Source organism: Denticeps clupeoides, chromosome 14, assembly GCF_900700375.1.
Source record: "Denticeps clupeoides chromosome 14, fDenClu1.1, whole genome shotgun sequence".
In the NCBI taxonomy this organism is placed as follows: Eukaryota; Metazoa; Chordata; class Actinopteri; order Clupeiformes; family Denticipitidae; genus Denticeps; species Denticeps clupeoides.
Window position 1 is genome coordinate 640695 of NC_041720.1, and position 12741 is coordinate 653435.

The 12741-nt window shown below is 39.2% G+C and overlaps 15 non-coding genes and 19 pseudogenes across 15 annotated transcripts; all 34 read left to right on the forward strand.

The window, feature by feature from the left end:
- The first annotated feature begins 184 nt into the window (after positions 1–184).
- Positions 185–303, forward strand: LOC114764032 (uncharacterized; annotated as a pseudogene).
- A 146-nt stretch (positions 304–449) lies between these two features.
- Positions 450–568, forward strand: LOC114763878 (5S ribosomal RNA). Its single transcript, XR_003742395.1, has one exon. It is a non-coding gene; the product is annotated as a 5S ribosomal RNA (ribosomal RNA).
- Positions 569–712: 144 nt separating this feature from the next.
- On the forward strand, positions 713–831 carry LOC114763971 (5S ribosomal RNA). Its single transcript, XR_003742449.1, has one exon. It is a non-coding gene; the product is annotated as a 5S ribosomal RNA (ribosomal RNA).
- Positions 832–974: 143 nt separating this feature from the next.
- LOC114764037 (uncharacterized) lies at positions 975–1096 on the forward strand (annotated as a pseudogene).
- Positions 1097–1241: 145 nt separating this feature from the next.
- Positions 1242–1359, forward strand: LOC114764019 (uncharacterized; annotated as a pseudogene).
- A 145-nt stretch (positions 1360–1504) lies between these two features.
- Positions 1505–1623, forward strand: LOC114764011 (5S ribosomal RNA). The gene has a single exon (XR_003742481.1). It is a non-coding gene; the product is annotated as a 5S ribosomal RNA (ribosomal RNA).
- A 144-nt stretch (positions 1624–1767) lies between these two features.
- On the forward strand, positions 1768–1887 carry LOC114763989 (5S ribosomal RNA). The gene has a single exon (XR_003742463.1). It is a non-coding gene; the product is annotated as a 5S ribosomal RNA (ribosomal RNA).
- Positions 1888–2033: 146 nt separating this feature from the next.
- LOC114764028 (uncharacterized) lies at positions 2034–2152 on the forward strand (annotated as a pseudogene).
- Positions 2153–2296: 144 nt separating this feature from the next.
- LOC114763883 (uncharacterized) lies at positions 2297–2413 on the forward strand (annotated as a pseudogene).
- Positions 2414–2560: 147 nt separating this feature from the next.
- LOC114763881 (uncharacterized) lies at positions 2561–2679 on the forward strand (annotated as a pseudogene).
- A 142-nt stretch (positions 2680–2821) lies between these two features.
- On the forward strand, positions 2822–2941 carry LOC114764031 (uncharacterized; annotated as a pseudogene).
- A 145-nt stretch (positions 2942–3086) lies between these two features.
- Positions 3087–3205, forward strand: LOC114764046 (uncharacterized; annotated as a pseudogene).
- Positions 3206–3348: 143 nt separating this feature from the next.
- On the forward strand, positions 3349–3467 carry LOC114763902 (5S ribosomal RNA). The gene has a single exon (XR_003742399.1). It is a non-coding gene; the product is annotated as a 5S ribosomal RNA (ribosomal RNA).
- A 144-nt stretch (positions 3468–3611) lies between these two features.
- On the forward strand, positions 3612–3730 carry LOC114764026 (uncharacterized; annotated as a pseudogene).
- A 146-nt stretch (positions 3731–3876) lies between these two features.
- LOC114764024 (uncharacterized) lies at positions 3877–3995 on the forward strand (annotated as a pseudogene).
- A 144-nt stretch (positions 3996–4139) lies between these two features.
- On the forward strand, positions 4140–4258 carry LOC114764047 (uncharacterized; annotated as a pseudogene).
- Positions 4259–4402: 144 nt separating this feature from the next.
- On the forward strand, positions 4403–4521 carry LOC114763900 (5S ribosomal RNA). Its single transcript, XR_003742398.1, has one exon. It is a non-coding gene; the product is annotated as a 5S ribosomal RNA (ribosomal RNA).
- A 144-nt stretch (positions 4522–4665) lies between these two features.
- On the forward strand, positions 4666–4784 carry LOC114764027 (uncharacterized; annotated as a pseudogene).
- A 145-nt stretch (positions 4785–4929) lies between these two features.
- On the forward strand, positions 4930–5048 carry LOC114764009 (5S ribosomal RNA). Its single transcript, XR_003742479.1, has one exon. It is a non-coding gene; the product is annotated as a 5S ribosomal RNA (ribosomal RNA).
- Positions 5049–5192: 144 nt separating this feature from the next.
- On the forward strand, positions 5193–5311 carry LOC114764038 (uncharacterized; annotated as a pseudogene).
- Positions 5312–5455: 144 nt separating this feature from the next.
- LOC114763977 (5S ribosomal RNA) lies at positions 5456–5574 on the forward strand. Its single transcript, XR_003742455.1, has one exon. It is a non-coding gene; the product is annotated as a 5S ribosomal RNA (ribosomal RNA).
- A 142-nt stretch (positions 5575–5716) lies between these two features.
- On the forward strand, positions 5717–5835 carry LOC114763897 (5S ribosomal RNA). Its single transcript, XR_003742397.1, has one exon. It is a non-coding gene; the product is annotated as a 5S ribosomal RNA (ribosomal RNA).
- A 144-nt stretch (positions 5836–5979) lies between these two features.
- LOC114764043 (uncharacterized) lies at positions 5980–6098 on the forward strand (annotated as a pseudogene).
- A 136-nt stretch (positions 6099–6234) lies between these two features.
- LOC114763893 (uncharacterized) lies at positions 6235–6353 on the forward strand (annotated as a pseudogene).
- Positions 6354–6494: 141 nt separating this feature from the next.
- On the forward strand, positions 6495–6613 carry LOC114764022 (uncharacterized; annotated as a pseudogene).
- Positions 6614–6757: 144 nt separating this feature from the next.
- LOC114764044 (uncharacterized) lies at positions 6758–6876 on the forward strand (annotated as a pseudogene).
- Positions 6877–7024: 148 nt separating this feature from the next.
- LOC114763885 (5S ribosomal RNA) lies at positions 7025–7143 on the forward strand. Its single transcript, XR_003742396.1, has one exon. It is a non-coding gene; the product is annotated as a 5S ribosomal RNA (ribosomal RNA).
- Positions 7144–7374: 231 nt separating this feature from the next.
- LOC114763915 (5S ribosomal RNA) lies at positions 7375–7493 on the forward strand. The gene has a single exon (XR_003742408.1). It is a non-coding gene; the product is annotated as a 5S ribosomal RNA (ribosomal RNA).
- Positions 7494–7638: 145 nt separating this feature from the next.
- Positions 7639–7757, forward strand: LOC114763964 (5S ribosomal RNA). Its single transcript, XR_003742443.1, has one exon. It is a non-coding gene; the product is annotated as a 5S ribosomal RNA (ribosomal RNA).
- Positions 7758–7900: 143 nt separating this feature from the next.
- LOC114763928 (5S ribosomal RNA) lies at positions 7901–8019 on the forward strand. The gene has a single exon (XR_003742419.1). It is a non-coding gene; the product is annotated as a 5S ribosomal RNA (ribosomal RNA).
- Positions 8020–8163: 144 nt separating this feature from the next.
- Positions 8164–8282, forward strand: LOC114764010 (5S ribosomal RNA). Its single transcript, XR_003742480.1, has one exon. It is a non-coding gene; the product is annotated as a 5S ribosomal RNA (ribosomal RNA).
- A 143-nt stretch (positions 8283–8425) lies between these two features.
- On the forward strand, positions 8426–8544 carry LOC114763940 (5S ribosomal RNA). Its single transcript, XR_003742428.1, has one exon. It is a non-coding gene; the product is annotated as a 5S ribosomal RNA (ribosomal RNA).
- A 144-nt stretch (positions 8545–8688) lies between these two features.
- Positions 8689–8807, forward strand: LOC114764030 (uncharacterized; annotated as a pseudogene).
- Positions 8808–8952: 145 nt separating this feature from the next.
- On the forward strand, positions 8953–9071 carry LOC114764020 (uncharacterized; annotated as a pseudogene).
- The last annotated feature ends 3670 nt before the right edge of the window (positions 9072–12741 follow it).

A 12741-nucleotide genomic window follows, 5' to 3' on the forward strand; every position in this document is an offset into this window, starting at 1 on the left:
CCTGCTAGTACCTGGATGGGAGACCTCCTGGGAATACCAGGTTCTGTAAGCTTTAACTGTTGAAAAACTTTTTTAAATGAATTTTTTTTGCATCGCTTTGTTATTTTTTTTGTGTAAAGTAAGTTAAGAGGTGATATGTTTTCAAGCCTAGGTTGTTTAAAGTCCAAGATTTTCAAAATAGATTGCTTACGGCCATACCAGCCCAAGATCTCCCGGTGTCGTCTGATCTCGGAAGCTAAGAAGGCTTGGGCCTGGTTAGTACCTGGATGGGAGACCTCTTGGGAATACCAGGTTCTGTAAGCTTTAACTGTTGAAAAACTTTTTAAAATGACGTTTTTTTTGCATCGCTTTGATAGTTTTTTTTCTAAAGTAAGTTAAGAGGTATTTTCACTCTGTGATATGTTTTCAAGCCTAGGTTGTTTAAAGTCCAAGATTTTCAAGCAGAGATTGCTTACGGCCATACCAGCCCAAGAACGCCCGGTCTCGTCTGATCTCGGAAGCTAAGAAGGCTTGGGCCTGGTTAGTACTTGGATGGGAGACCTCCTGGGAATACCAGGTGCTGTAAGCTTTAACTGTTGAAAAACTTTTTAAAATGAAGTTTTTTTGCATCGCTTTGTTAGTTTTATTCTAAAGTAAGTTAAGAGGTATTTTCACTCTGTGATATGTTTTCAAGCCTAGGTTGTTTAAAGTCCAAGATTTTCAAGCAGAGATTGCTTACGGCCATACCAGCCCAAGAACGCCCGGTCTCGTCTGATCTCGGAAGCTAAGAAGGCTTGGGCCTGGTTAGTACTTGGATGGGAGACCTCCTGGGAATACCAGGTGCTGTAAGCTTTAACTGTTGAAAAACTTTTTAAAATGAAGTTTTTTTGCATCGCTTTGTTAGTTTTTTTCTAAAGTAAGTTAAGAGGTATTTTCACTCTGTCATATGTTTTCAAGCTAGGTTGTTTAAAGTCCAAGATTTCAAGAAGAGATTGTCTTACGGCCATACCAGCCCAAGAAAACGCCCGGTCTCGTCTGATTTCGGAAGCTAAGAAGGCTTGGGCCTGGTTAGTACTTGGATGGGAGACCCTCATGGGAATACCAGGTGCTGTAAGCTTTAACTGTTGAAAATTTTTTTAAAATGAAGTTTTTTTGCATCGCTTTGTTAGTTTTTTTCTAAAGTAAGTTAAGAGGTTTTTTCACTCTGTGATATGTTTTCAAGCCTAGGTTGTTTTTAAAGTCCAAGATTTTCAACATAGATTGCTTACGGCCATACCAGCCCAAGAACGCCCGGTGTCGTCTGATCTCGGAAGCTAAGAAGGCTTGGGCCTGGTTAGTACTGGATGGGAGACCTCCTGGGAATACCAGGTGCTGTAAGCTTTAACTGTTTAAAAACTTTTTAAAATGAAGTTTTTTTGCATCGCTTTGTTAGTTTTTTTCTAAAGTAGTTAAGAGGTATTTTTCACTCTGTGATATGTTTTCAAGCCTAGGTTGTTTAAAGTCCTAAGATTTTCAAGCAGAGATTGCTTACGGCCATACCAGCCCAAGAACGCCCGGTGTCGTCTGATTTCGGAAGCTAAGAAGGCTTGGGCCTGGTTAGTACTTGGATGGGAGACCTCCTGGGAATACCAGGTGCTGTAAGCCTTAACTGTTGAAAAACTTTTTAAAACGAATTTTTTTTGCATCGCTTTGTTAGTTTTTTTCTAAAGTAAGTTAAGAGGTATTTTCACTCTGTGATATGTTTTCAAGCCTAGGTTGTTTAAAGTCCAAGATTTTCAAGCAGAGATTGCTTACGGCCATACCAGCCCAAGAACGCCCGGTGCTCGTCTGATCTCGGAAGCTAAGAAGGCTTGGGCCTGGTTAGTACTTGGATGGGAGACCTCCTGGGAATACCAGGTGCTGTAAGCTTTAACTGTTTGAAAAACTTTTTAAAATGAAGTTTTTTTGCATCGCTTTTGTTAGTTTTTTTCTAAAGTAAGTTAAGAGGTATTTTCACTCTGTGATATGTTTTCAAGCCTAGGTTGTTTAAAGTCCAAGATTTTCAAGCATAGATTGCTTACGGCCATACCAGCCCAAGAACGCCCGGTCTCGTCTGATCTTGGAAGTTAAGAAGGCTTTGTCCTGGTTAGTACTTGGATGGGAGACCTAATGGGAATACCAGGTGCTGTAAGCTTTAACTGTTGAAAACCTTTTTAAAATGAAGTTTTTTTGCATCGCTTTGTTAGTTTTTTTCTAAAGTAAGTTAAGAGGTATTTTCACTCTGTGATATGTTTTCAAGCCTAGGTTGTTTAAAGTCCAAGATTTTCAAGCAGAGATTGCTTACAGCCATACCAGCCCAAGAACGCCCGGTCTCGTCTGATCTCGGAAGCTAAGAAGGCTTGGCCTGGTTAGTACTTGGATGGGAGACCTCCTGGAATACCAGTTGCTGTAAGCTTTAACTGTTGAAAAACTTTTTAAAATGAAGTTTTTTTTGCATCGCTTTGTTAGTTTTTTTTTCTAAAGTAAGTTAAGAGGTATTTTCACTCTGTGATATGTTTTCAAGCCTAGGTTGTTTAAAGTCCAAGATTTTCAAGCAGAGATTGCTTACGGCCATACCAGCCCAAGAACGCTCGGTGCCGTCTGATCTCGGAAGCTAAGAAGGCTTGGGCCTGGTTAGTACCTGGATGGGAGACCTCCTGGCAATACCAGGTTCTGTAAGCTTTAACTGTTGAAAAACTTTTTAAAATGAAGTTTTTTTGCATCGCTTTGTTAGTTTTTTTCTAAAGTAAGTTAAGAGGTATTTAACTCTGTGATATGTTTTCAAGCCTAGGTTGTTTAAAGTCAAAGATTTTCAACAGAGATTGCTTACGGCCATACCAGCCCAAGATCGCCCGGTCTCGTGTGATCTCGGAAGCTAAGAAGGCTTGGGCCTGGTTTAGTACTTGGATGGGAGACCTCCTGGGAATACCAGGTTCTGTAAGCTTTAACTGTTGAAAAACTTTTTAAAATGAAGTTTTTTTTGCATCGCTTTGTTAGTTTTTTTCTAAAGTAAGTTAAGAGGTATTTTCACTCTGTGATATGTTTTCAAGCCTAGGTTGTTTAAAGTCCAAGATTTTCAAGCAGAGATTGCTTACGGCCATACCAGCCCAAGAACGCTCGGTGCCGTCTGATCTCGGAAGCTAAGAAGGCTTGGGCCTGGTTAGTACTTGGATGGGAGACCTCCTGGCAATACCAGGTTCTGTAAGCTTTAACTGTTGAAAAACTTTTTAAAACGAAGTTTTTTTTGCATCGCTTTGTTAGTTTTTTTCTAAAGTAAGTTAAGAGGTATTTACTCTGTGATATGTTTTCAAGCCTAGGTTGTTTAAAGTCCAAGATTTTCAAGCAGAGATTGCTTACGGCCATACCAGCCCAAGATCGCCCGGTCTCGTGTGATCTCGGAAGCTAAGAAGGCTTGGGCCTGGTTAGTACTTGGATGGGAGACCTCCTGGGAATACCAGGTGCTGTAAGCTTTAACTGTTGAAAAACTTTTTAAAATGAAGTTTTTTTTGCATCGCTTTGTTAGTTTTTTTCTAAAGTAAGTTAAAATGTATTTTCACTCTGTGATATGTTTTCAAGCCTAGGTTGTTTAAAGTCCAAGATTTTCAACAGAGATTGCTTACGGCCATACCAGCCCAAGAACGCCCGGTGTCGTCTGATCTCGGAAGCTAAGAAGGCTTGGGCCTGGTTAGTACCTGGATGGGAGACCTCTTGGGAATACCAGGTTCTGTAAGCTTTAACTGTTGAAAAACTTTTTAAAACGAATTTTTTTTGCATCGCTTTGTTAGTTTTTTTTTCTAAAGTAAGTTAAAAGGTATTTTCACTCTGTGATATGTTTTCAAGCCTAGGTTGTTTAAAGTCCAAGATTTTCAAGCAGAGATTGCTTACGACCATACCAGTCCAAGATCGCCCGGTCTCGTCTGATCTCGGAAGCTAATAAGGCTTGGGCCTGGTTAGTACTTGGATGGGAGACCTCCTAGGAATACCAGGTGCTGTAAGCTTTAACTGTTGAAAAACTTTTTAAAATGAAGTTTTTTTTGCATCGCTTTGTTAGTTTTTTTCTAAAGTAAGTTAAGAGGTATTTTCACTCTGTGATATGTTTTCAAGCCTCGGTTGTTTAAACTCCAAGATTTTCAACAGAGATTGCTTACGGCCATACCAGCCCAAGAACACTCGGTGTCGTCTGATCTCGGAAGCTAAGAAGGCTTGGGCCTGGTTATTACCTGGATGGGAGACCTCCTGGGAATATCAGGTTCTGTAAGCCTTTAACTGTTGAAAAACTTTTTAAAACAAATTTTTTTTGCATCGCTTTGTTAATTTTTTTCTAAAGTAAGTTAAGAGGTATTTTCAATCTTTGATATGTTTTCAAGCCTAGGTTGTTTAAAGTCCAAGATTTTCAACATAGATTGCTTACGGCCATACCAGCCCAAGAACGCCCGGTCTCGTCTGATCTCGGAAGCTAAGAAGGCTTGGGCCTGTTTAGTACCTGGATGGGAGACCTCCTGGGAATACCAGGTGCTGTAAGCTTTAACTGTTGAAAAACTTTTTAAAATGAAGTTTTTTTGCATCGCTTTGTTAGTTTTTTTCTAAAGTAAGTTAAGAGGTATTTTCACTCTGTGATATGTGTTCAAGCCTAGGTTGTTTAAAGTCCAAGATTTTTAAGCAGAGATTGCTTACGGCCATACCAGCCCAAGAACGCCCGGTCTCGTCTGATCTCGGAAGCCAAGAAGGCTTGGGCCTGGTTTATACCTGGATGGGAGACCTCCTGGGAATACCAGGTTCTGTAAGCCTTAACTGTTGAAAAACTTTTTAAAACGAATTTTTTTTTGCATCGCTTTGTTAGTTTTTTTCTAAAGTAAGTTAAGAGGTATTTTCACTCTGTGATATGTTTTCAAGCCTAGGTTGTTTAAAGTCCAAGATTTTCAAGCAGAGATTGCTTACGACCATACCAGTCCAAGATCGCCCGGTCTCGTCTGATCTCGGAAGCTAAGAAGGCTTGGGCCTGGTTAGTACTTGGATGGGAGACCTCCTAGGAATACCAGGTGCTGTAAGCTTTAACTGTTGAAAAACTTTTTAAAATGAAGTTTTTTTTGCATCGCTTTGTTAGTTTTTTTCTAAAGTAAGTTAGGAGGTATTTTCACTCTGTGATATGTTTTCAAGCCTAGGTTGTTTAAAGTCCAAGATTTTCAACAGAGATTGCTTACGGCCATACCAGCCCAAGAACGCCCGGTGTCGTCTGATCTCGGAAGCTAAGAAGGCTTGGGCCGGCTTAGTACCTGGATGGGAGACCTCCTGGGAATACCAGGTGGTGTAAGCTTTAACTGTTGAAAACCTTTTTAAAATGAAGTTTTTTTGCATCGCTTCGTTAGTTTTTTTCTAAAGTAAGTTAAGAGGTATTTTCACTCTGTGATATGTTTTCAAGCCTAGGTTGTTTAAAGTCCAAGATTTGCAAGCAGAGATTGCTTACGGCCATACCAGCCCAAGAACGCCCGGTCTCGTCTGATTTCGGAAGCTAAGAAGGCTTGGGCCTGGTTAGTACTTGGATGGGAGACCTCCTCCGAATACCAGGTGCTGTAAGCTTTAACTGTTGAAAAACTTATTAAAATGAAGTTTTTTTGCATCGCTTTGTTAGTTTTTTTCTAAAGTAAGTTAAGAGGTATTTCACTCTGTGATATGTTTTCAAGCCAAGTATTTTAAAGTCCAAGATTTTCAAGCAGAGATTGCTTACGGCCATACCAGCCCAAGAACGCCCGGTCTCGTCTGATCTCGGAAGCTAAAAAGGCTTGGGCCTGGTTAGTACTTGGATGGGAGACCTCCTGGGAATTCCAGGTGCTGTAAGCTTTAACTGTTGAAAAACTTTTTAAAATGAAGTTTTTTTGCATCGCTTTGTTAGTTTTTTTCTAAAATAAGTTAAGAGGTATTTTCAATCTGTGATATGTTTTCAAGCCTAGGTTGTTTAAAGTCCAAGATTTTCAATCAGAGATTGCTTACGGCCATACCAGCCCAAGAACGCCCGCTCTCGTCTGATCTCGGAAGCTAAGAAGGCTTGGGCTTGGTTAGTACTTGGATGGGAGACCTCCTGGGAATACCAGGTGCTTTAACTGTTGAAAAAATTTTTTAAATGAACTTTTTTTGCATCGCTTGGTTAGTTTTTTTCTAAAGTAAGTTAAGAGGTATTTTCACTCTGTGATATGTTTTTAAGACTAGGTTGTTTAAAGTCCAAGATTTTCAACAGAGATTGCTTACGGCCATACCAGCCCAAGAACACTTGGAGTCGTCTGATCTGGGAAGCTAAGAAGGCTTGGGCCTGGTTATTACCTGGATGGGAGACCTCCTGGGAATACCAGGTTCTGTAAGCCTTAACTGTTGAAAAACTTTTTAAAATAAGTTTTTTTGCATCGCTTTGTTAGTTTTTTTCTAAAGTAAGTTAAGAGGTATTTTACTCTGTGATATGTTTTCAAGCCTAGGTTGTTTAAAGTCCAAGATTTTCAACATAGATTGCTTACGGCCATACCAGCCCAAGAACGCCCGGTGTCGTCTGATCTCGGAAGCTAAGAAGGCTTGGGCCTGGTTAGTACCTGGATGGGAGACCTCCTGGGAATACCAGGTTCTGTAAGCTTTAACTGTTGAAAAACTTTTTAAATGAAGTTTTTTTTGCATCGCTTTGTTAGTTTTTTTCTAAAGTAAGTTAAGAGGTATTTTCACTCTGTGATATGTTTTCAAGCCTAGGTTGTTTAAAGTCCAAGATTTTCAAGCATAGATTGCTTACGGCCATACCAGCCCAAGATCGCCCGGTCGTCGTCTGATCTCGGAAGCTAAGAAGGCTTGGGCCTGGTTAGTACTTGGATGGGAGACCTCTGGGAATACCAGGTTCTGTAAGCTTTAACTGTTGAAAAACTTTTTAAAATGACGTTTTTTTTTGCATCGCTTTGTTAGTTTTTTTTCTAAAGTAAGTTAAGAGGTATTTTCAATCTGTTATATGTTTTCAAGCCAAGTTTTTTTTAAAGTCCAAGATTTTCACGCAGAGATTGCTTACGGCCATACCAGCCCAAGATCGCCCGGTCTCGTCTGATCTCGGAAGCTAAGAAGGCTTGGGCCTGGTTAGTACTTGGATGGGAGACCTCCTGGGAATACCAGGTGCTGTAAGCTTTAACTGTTGAAAAACTTTTTAAAATGACGTGGGCCTGGTTAGTACTTGAATGGGAGACCTCCTGGGAATACCAGGTGCTGTACGCTTTACCTGTTTTAAAACCTTTTTAAATGAAGTTTTTTTGCATCGCTTTGTTAGTTTTTTTCTAAAGTAAGTTAAGAGGTATTTTCACTCTGTGATATGTTTTCAAGCCTAGGTTGTTTAAAGTCCAAGATTTTCAAGCAGAGATTGCTTACGACCATACCAGCCCAAAAACGCCCGGTCTCGTCTGATCTCGGAAGCTAAGAAGGCTTGGGCCTGGTTAGTACTTGGATGGGAGACCTCCTGGGAATACCAGGTTCTGTAAGCTTTAACTTTTGAAAAACTTTTTAAAATGAAGTTTTTTTTGAATCGCTTTGTTAGTTTTTTTCTAAAGTAAGTTAAGAGGTATTTTCACTCTGTCATATGTTTTCAAGCCTAGGTTGTTTAAAGTCCAAGATTTTCAAGCAGAGATTGCTTACGGCCATACCAGCCCAAGAACGCCCGGTCTCGTCTGATTTCGGAACCTAAGAAGGCTTGGGCCTGGTTAGTACTTGGATGGGAGACCTCCTGGGAATACCAGGTGCTGTAAGCTTAAACTGTTGAAAAACTTTTTAAAATGAATTTTTTTTGCATCGCTTTGTTAGTTTTTTTCTAAAGTAAGTTAAGAGGTATTTTTACTCTGTGATATGTTTTCAAGCCTAGGTTGTTTAAAGTCCAAGATTTTCAACATAGATTGCTTACGGCCATACCAGCCCAAGAACGCCCGGTGTCGTCTGATCTCGGAAGCTAAGAAGGCTTGGGCCTGGTTAGTACTTGGATGGGAGACCTCCTGGGAATACCAGGTGCTGTAAGCTTTACCTGTTTAAAAACTTTTTAAAATGAAGTTTTTTTGCATCGCTTTGTTAGTTTTTTTCTAAAGTAGGTTAAGAGGTTTTTTCACTCTGTGATATGTTTTCAAGCCTAGGTTGTTTAAAGTCTAAGATTTTCAAGCAGAGATTGCTTACGGCCATACTAGCCCAAGAACGCCCGGTGTCGTCTGATCTCGGAAGCTAAGAAGGCTTGGGCCTGGTTAGTACTTGGATGGGAGACCTCCTGGGAATACCAGGTGCTGTAAGCTTTAAACTGTTGAAAAACTTTTTAAAATGAATTTTTTTGCATCGCTTTGTTAGTTTTTTTCTAAAGTAAGTTAAGAGGTATTTTCACTCTGTGATATGTTTTCAAGCCTAGGTTGTTTAAAGTCCAAGATTTTCAACATAGATTGCTTACGGCCATACCAGCCCAAGAACGCCCGGTGTCGTCTGATCTCGGAAGCTAAGAAGGCTTGGGCCTGGTTAGTACTTGGATGGGAGACCTCCTGGGAATACCAGGTGCTGTAAGCTTTACCTGTTTAAAACCTTTTTAAAATGAAGTTTTTTTGCATCACTTTGTTAGTTTTTTTCTAAAGTAAGTTAAGAGGTATTTTCACTCTGTGATATGTTTTCAAGCCTAGGTTGTTTAAATTCCAAGATTTTCAAGCAGAGATTGCTTACGGCCATACCAGCCCAAGAACGCCCGGTCTCGTCTGATCTCGGAAGCTATGAAGGCTTGGGCCTGATTACTACTTGGATAGGAGACTTCCTGTGAATACCAGGTGCTGTAAGCTTTAACTGTTGAAAAACTTTTTAAAATGAAGTTTTTTTTGCATCGCTTTGTTAGTTTTTTTCTAAAGTAAGTTAAGAGGTATTTTAACTCTGTCATATGTTTTCAAGCCTAGGTTGTTTAAAGTCCAAGATTTTCAAGCAGAGATTGCTTACAGCCATACCAGCCCAAGAACGCCCGGTCTCGTCTGATCTCGGAAGATACAAAGGCTTGGGCCTGGTTAGTACTTGGATGGGAGACCTCCTGGGAATACCAGGTTCTGTAAGCTTTAACTGTTGAAAAACTTTTTAAATGAATTTTTTTTGCATCGCTTTGTTAGTTTTTTTGTGTAAAGTAAGTTAAGAGGTTTTTTCACTCTGTGATATGTTTTCAAGCCTAGGTTGTTTAAAGTCCAAGATTTTCAAGCAGAGATTGCTTACGGCCATACCAGCCCAAGAACGCCCAGTCTCGTCTGATCTTGGAAGTTAAGAAGGCTTGGGCCTGGTTAGTACTAATCCGTGAAGAGAACAGGGTGCACTCTTGTTTTAACGTTTTTTGAGCAGTGTCAGCCATATCCAGACAAGCTGCATTTGTCAAGTATGCCTTGTTACCACAATCATTTAAAATTTTTAGCCACCTCCATAGCATCAAGAACTTTAGTTAACAACCAGCCATTCAGTATGCTATCCATTTGGAAGTGGAAGTCCGTCAGAATATTTTCTCGCCCTGTCATTCGCATGAACACATAATAATTCCCAAGTCCTATAAGGGCTAAACCTGAAAGATTAAGCAATAAATCACACATTATGAATATTTTTGAAAAAAATTAAATATAAACACATAATAGTATAAATAGCTGCTGTTTATTAAAGAACATTATCACTGGATATTGAGGCATTTCTTCTAATACCTAGAATAAATAACAGTTTCAGACATTCGTTTGGGGTCCATGTTGACTCTAAAGCTAATAAGGACACATCTTCATTATACAAGATTATTATGCTGATGAGCGCTATAGGATGAATGTTAGTGGGAGCGTCTCATCGTACTGAGACCACAAAGTTATATTGATAACGGCCAAATGAGCTGGTGTCCAAAAGTCCATTGATACGGTGAATGAAGAAGCCGTTGTCTGAAAGACATTACGGACATTATGGCATATTTGGAGACCAGTCCTTTTGGCCAGGATGAATTTCACGTCAGATATGAAATTCAGCACTTTGAGGATGATCATCTCTTCTGATAACCTTCTCTCCGACTGGCCACCTTGGCTCCCAAGGTCTGTACCGTTTTTCTGCTAATCTGTTGCCATCCTGGCACAAATGTTGCATAAAGTTCCTGGTCAAGATGTAGTACACCTCTTAAAGAACATTTGGCAACACGATTATTCTTGACCTGATTGCTATACAAGTATCTGTCAATCATGTGGGGATCCATCTCAAACCTTTTCGTCAATCCAATTTTGTGGACCAACGTCACATTGTCTGGCAAGATGCAGCTGTTTATGCAGCTGTTTATGTGGGTTTTGAAGATCTGCAGGTCTCTCCCGATTGATGCCAGTTTCTAGTTCCTACGATTTGTCCTGTGTATGTTGCAGAACGCCGTTCAATGTGTATTCTTGCCTTTCTTGGTGTATCTTTAAAAGTTCCTTATTTCTTCTGTAGGACTTATACCATTGGTTAGAGAACAAGTAGCACATTATTAAACCAGCTACCGTTGTGATGAAAAATGCGAAAGCAGTTTCGTACATTTAGAAGAAACATGCAACGTTTTTTCTTTAAATACTTTCTTATCAGTGAGCAAGAACAATACAGTGGGGAATCTTTGTCCAGTCGTCAGGTGTCCATCTCATTGAGGTCAGATGTTTGATGTTGATCATCGGTGTCCCACAGCTTTCTCACTTTATGTATGAAACAACTTGTCCAGTTGTTTAGTTTTTTTTCAGTGCGGTTGCAGAACCAGTGTAAATGCACAAGAGCATTTTCCAATAACTTTATCCACTTTACCATGATATTCAGTGGACCTTCCATGATAGAATGCACCACAGTGCCAAGAATTCTTAAAATATTACTCATAAAGTTTAAACTTGCTAAAAATGCATAGGAAATGCCTAGAATAGCATAAGTAAGGCCTATAATTGCATAGGAAAGGAATAGAATTAGGATTGCAGATCTTCCAAAGATTACGTTTGAACTACCATCGGTTAGTTTTGCTATTGTTTACATTTTTTTGTTGAGAAAAAACAATAATTGAATACATTTGGCTTAAATGCATTCCACCCCAACTGTGTGAAGAAAGAATTGTGAATAAAAACTATATATTTCGAACATTTCCATGTGTCCACCCTCATCTTATTTTAAAAAATGTTTGATGGCGAGCCTTGACAGGAGGAGGTGTTGCAGAATGTGTGGAGTGCCGCAGAGTTTGGTCCTTGGACCTTTATCAATCCGTCCTTTAAGTGCATTATAAACCACCTTTACACACAACTCTACCTATGGTTCATACCTTGTTAAATTGCGGGAGTTGGGTTCAAGGTCAGAGTTAGAGATGCTTATATACTGTACTGAGTAAATATTCAGTTTCTCGTTTATAGTTGATTCAGAATTCTGCTGCCAGGCTAAGTGGATTAAAACAAGGGGTTGAGTCCATATTATACCTGCACACACTCCACTGACTGCCGGGAACATGGGAATATAATCATAATTATACTTGACCAAACACCTGAATATAATCCTACAGAATCCCTGGGCTTTGTATCTATAAGACATTGTCATGGTTTGAAATCAAAGTATTTTTTTCCATTTTGTAAATTTGTAAAAGCAAATAATTGCTTATTGATGGCAATTTTGTGCCCAGGCAATAACCCATACCATATCAGATCTGGCATTCTTTCCACAGAACTAAATTCCCAGTTTTACCTTGATAATGTCAAGCTTCAAGCACTGTCTCTGATCAGCACTGGATTTCTGCACTCTCTCATTCGTGTAACCAACAGCTTCCAGTACGGCCAATAATTTCTGCTATCATTTTAATTATACTATTTTATACTCATGCATGCACTATTAAGATCTTCGTAGAATAGGAACTGTCCACCAACCAGAGTTGGCATGTGCTGATTATTGAGACCATTTGGACTCATCCGCCTTATCTTATTTTACATTTAAAGTAAATTCACAAATGGAAACGTGTAAAATGAAGAAGTAAAACTGAAGAAATAATGTGTTCACAAACAAACTCAGACTTCATTTTTCCAGAATTCAACAAATCCACTCAGTTTTTTATACCCCACTTCCATCATCTCAAAGCATGTTCTTATGTTGCCCGCGGCCATGGACATATAATACTGAATATATTCCAGTATCAATCTTATATTTGAAATAAAAAAAGTTTGCATTACTTCTTGATTTTCAAAAGTCCCGTCCTCTCTATTTAAATAGCTGCCTAATCAACCTGGATAGTTTATTAAAGATTTAATTACAGATTTGTTAAATATTTCCTTAAATTAATGACGCTAAGATGCTGAAAGTACACTCTTCTTTTACTGAAAATATATATAGAACGAGAACAAGAAATATGTAATAAATACACAACTTAAACATTTCAACAAAAACCCACTCCTGTAGTCTTTCCACAGATCTGGGCCCGGTTTTTCAAACAGTTTAATCCGGATAAAACTGATCCGGATTTAGTAATCCTTTTTTTTAGTAATCCGTGATCATGTTATCCATTTTACTTTTGAGCCAGTTGAAACAATCTGATCCGGATAGGAACTTTTCAGGATCACCAAATCTGGATAACCAGACAGGATAGGAAATCACAATGTAGAACTATAGATATGTAAAGAACATCAAGGAGAATAGCCAGTGTGGGGTCAATATAAGTTTATTCTTATTTGAAATGAAACACATACATTTAAAAAAAGAAAAACCCACCCCATCCTCTTCCAGCAGTTCGCTCAT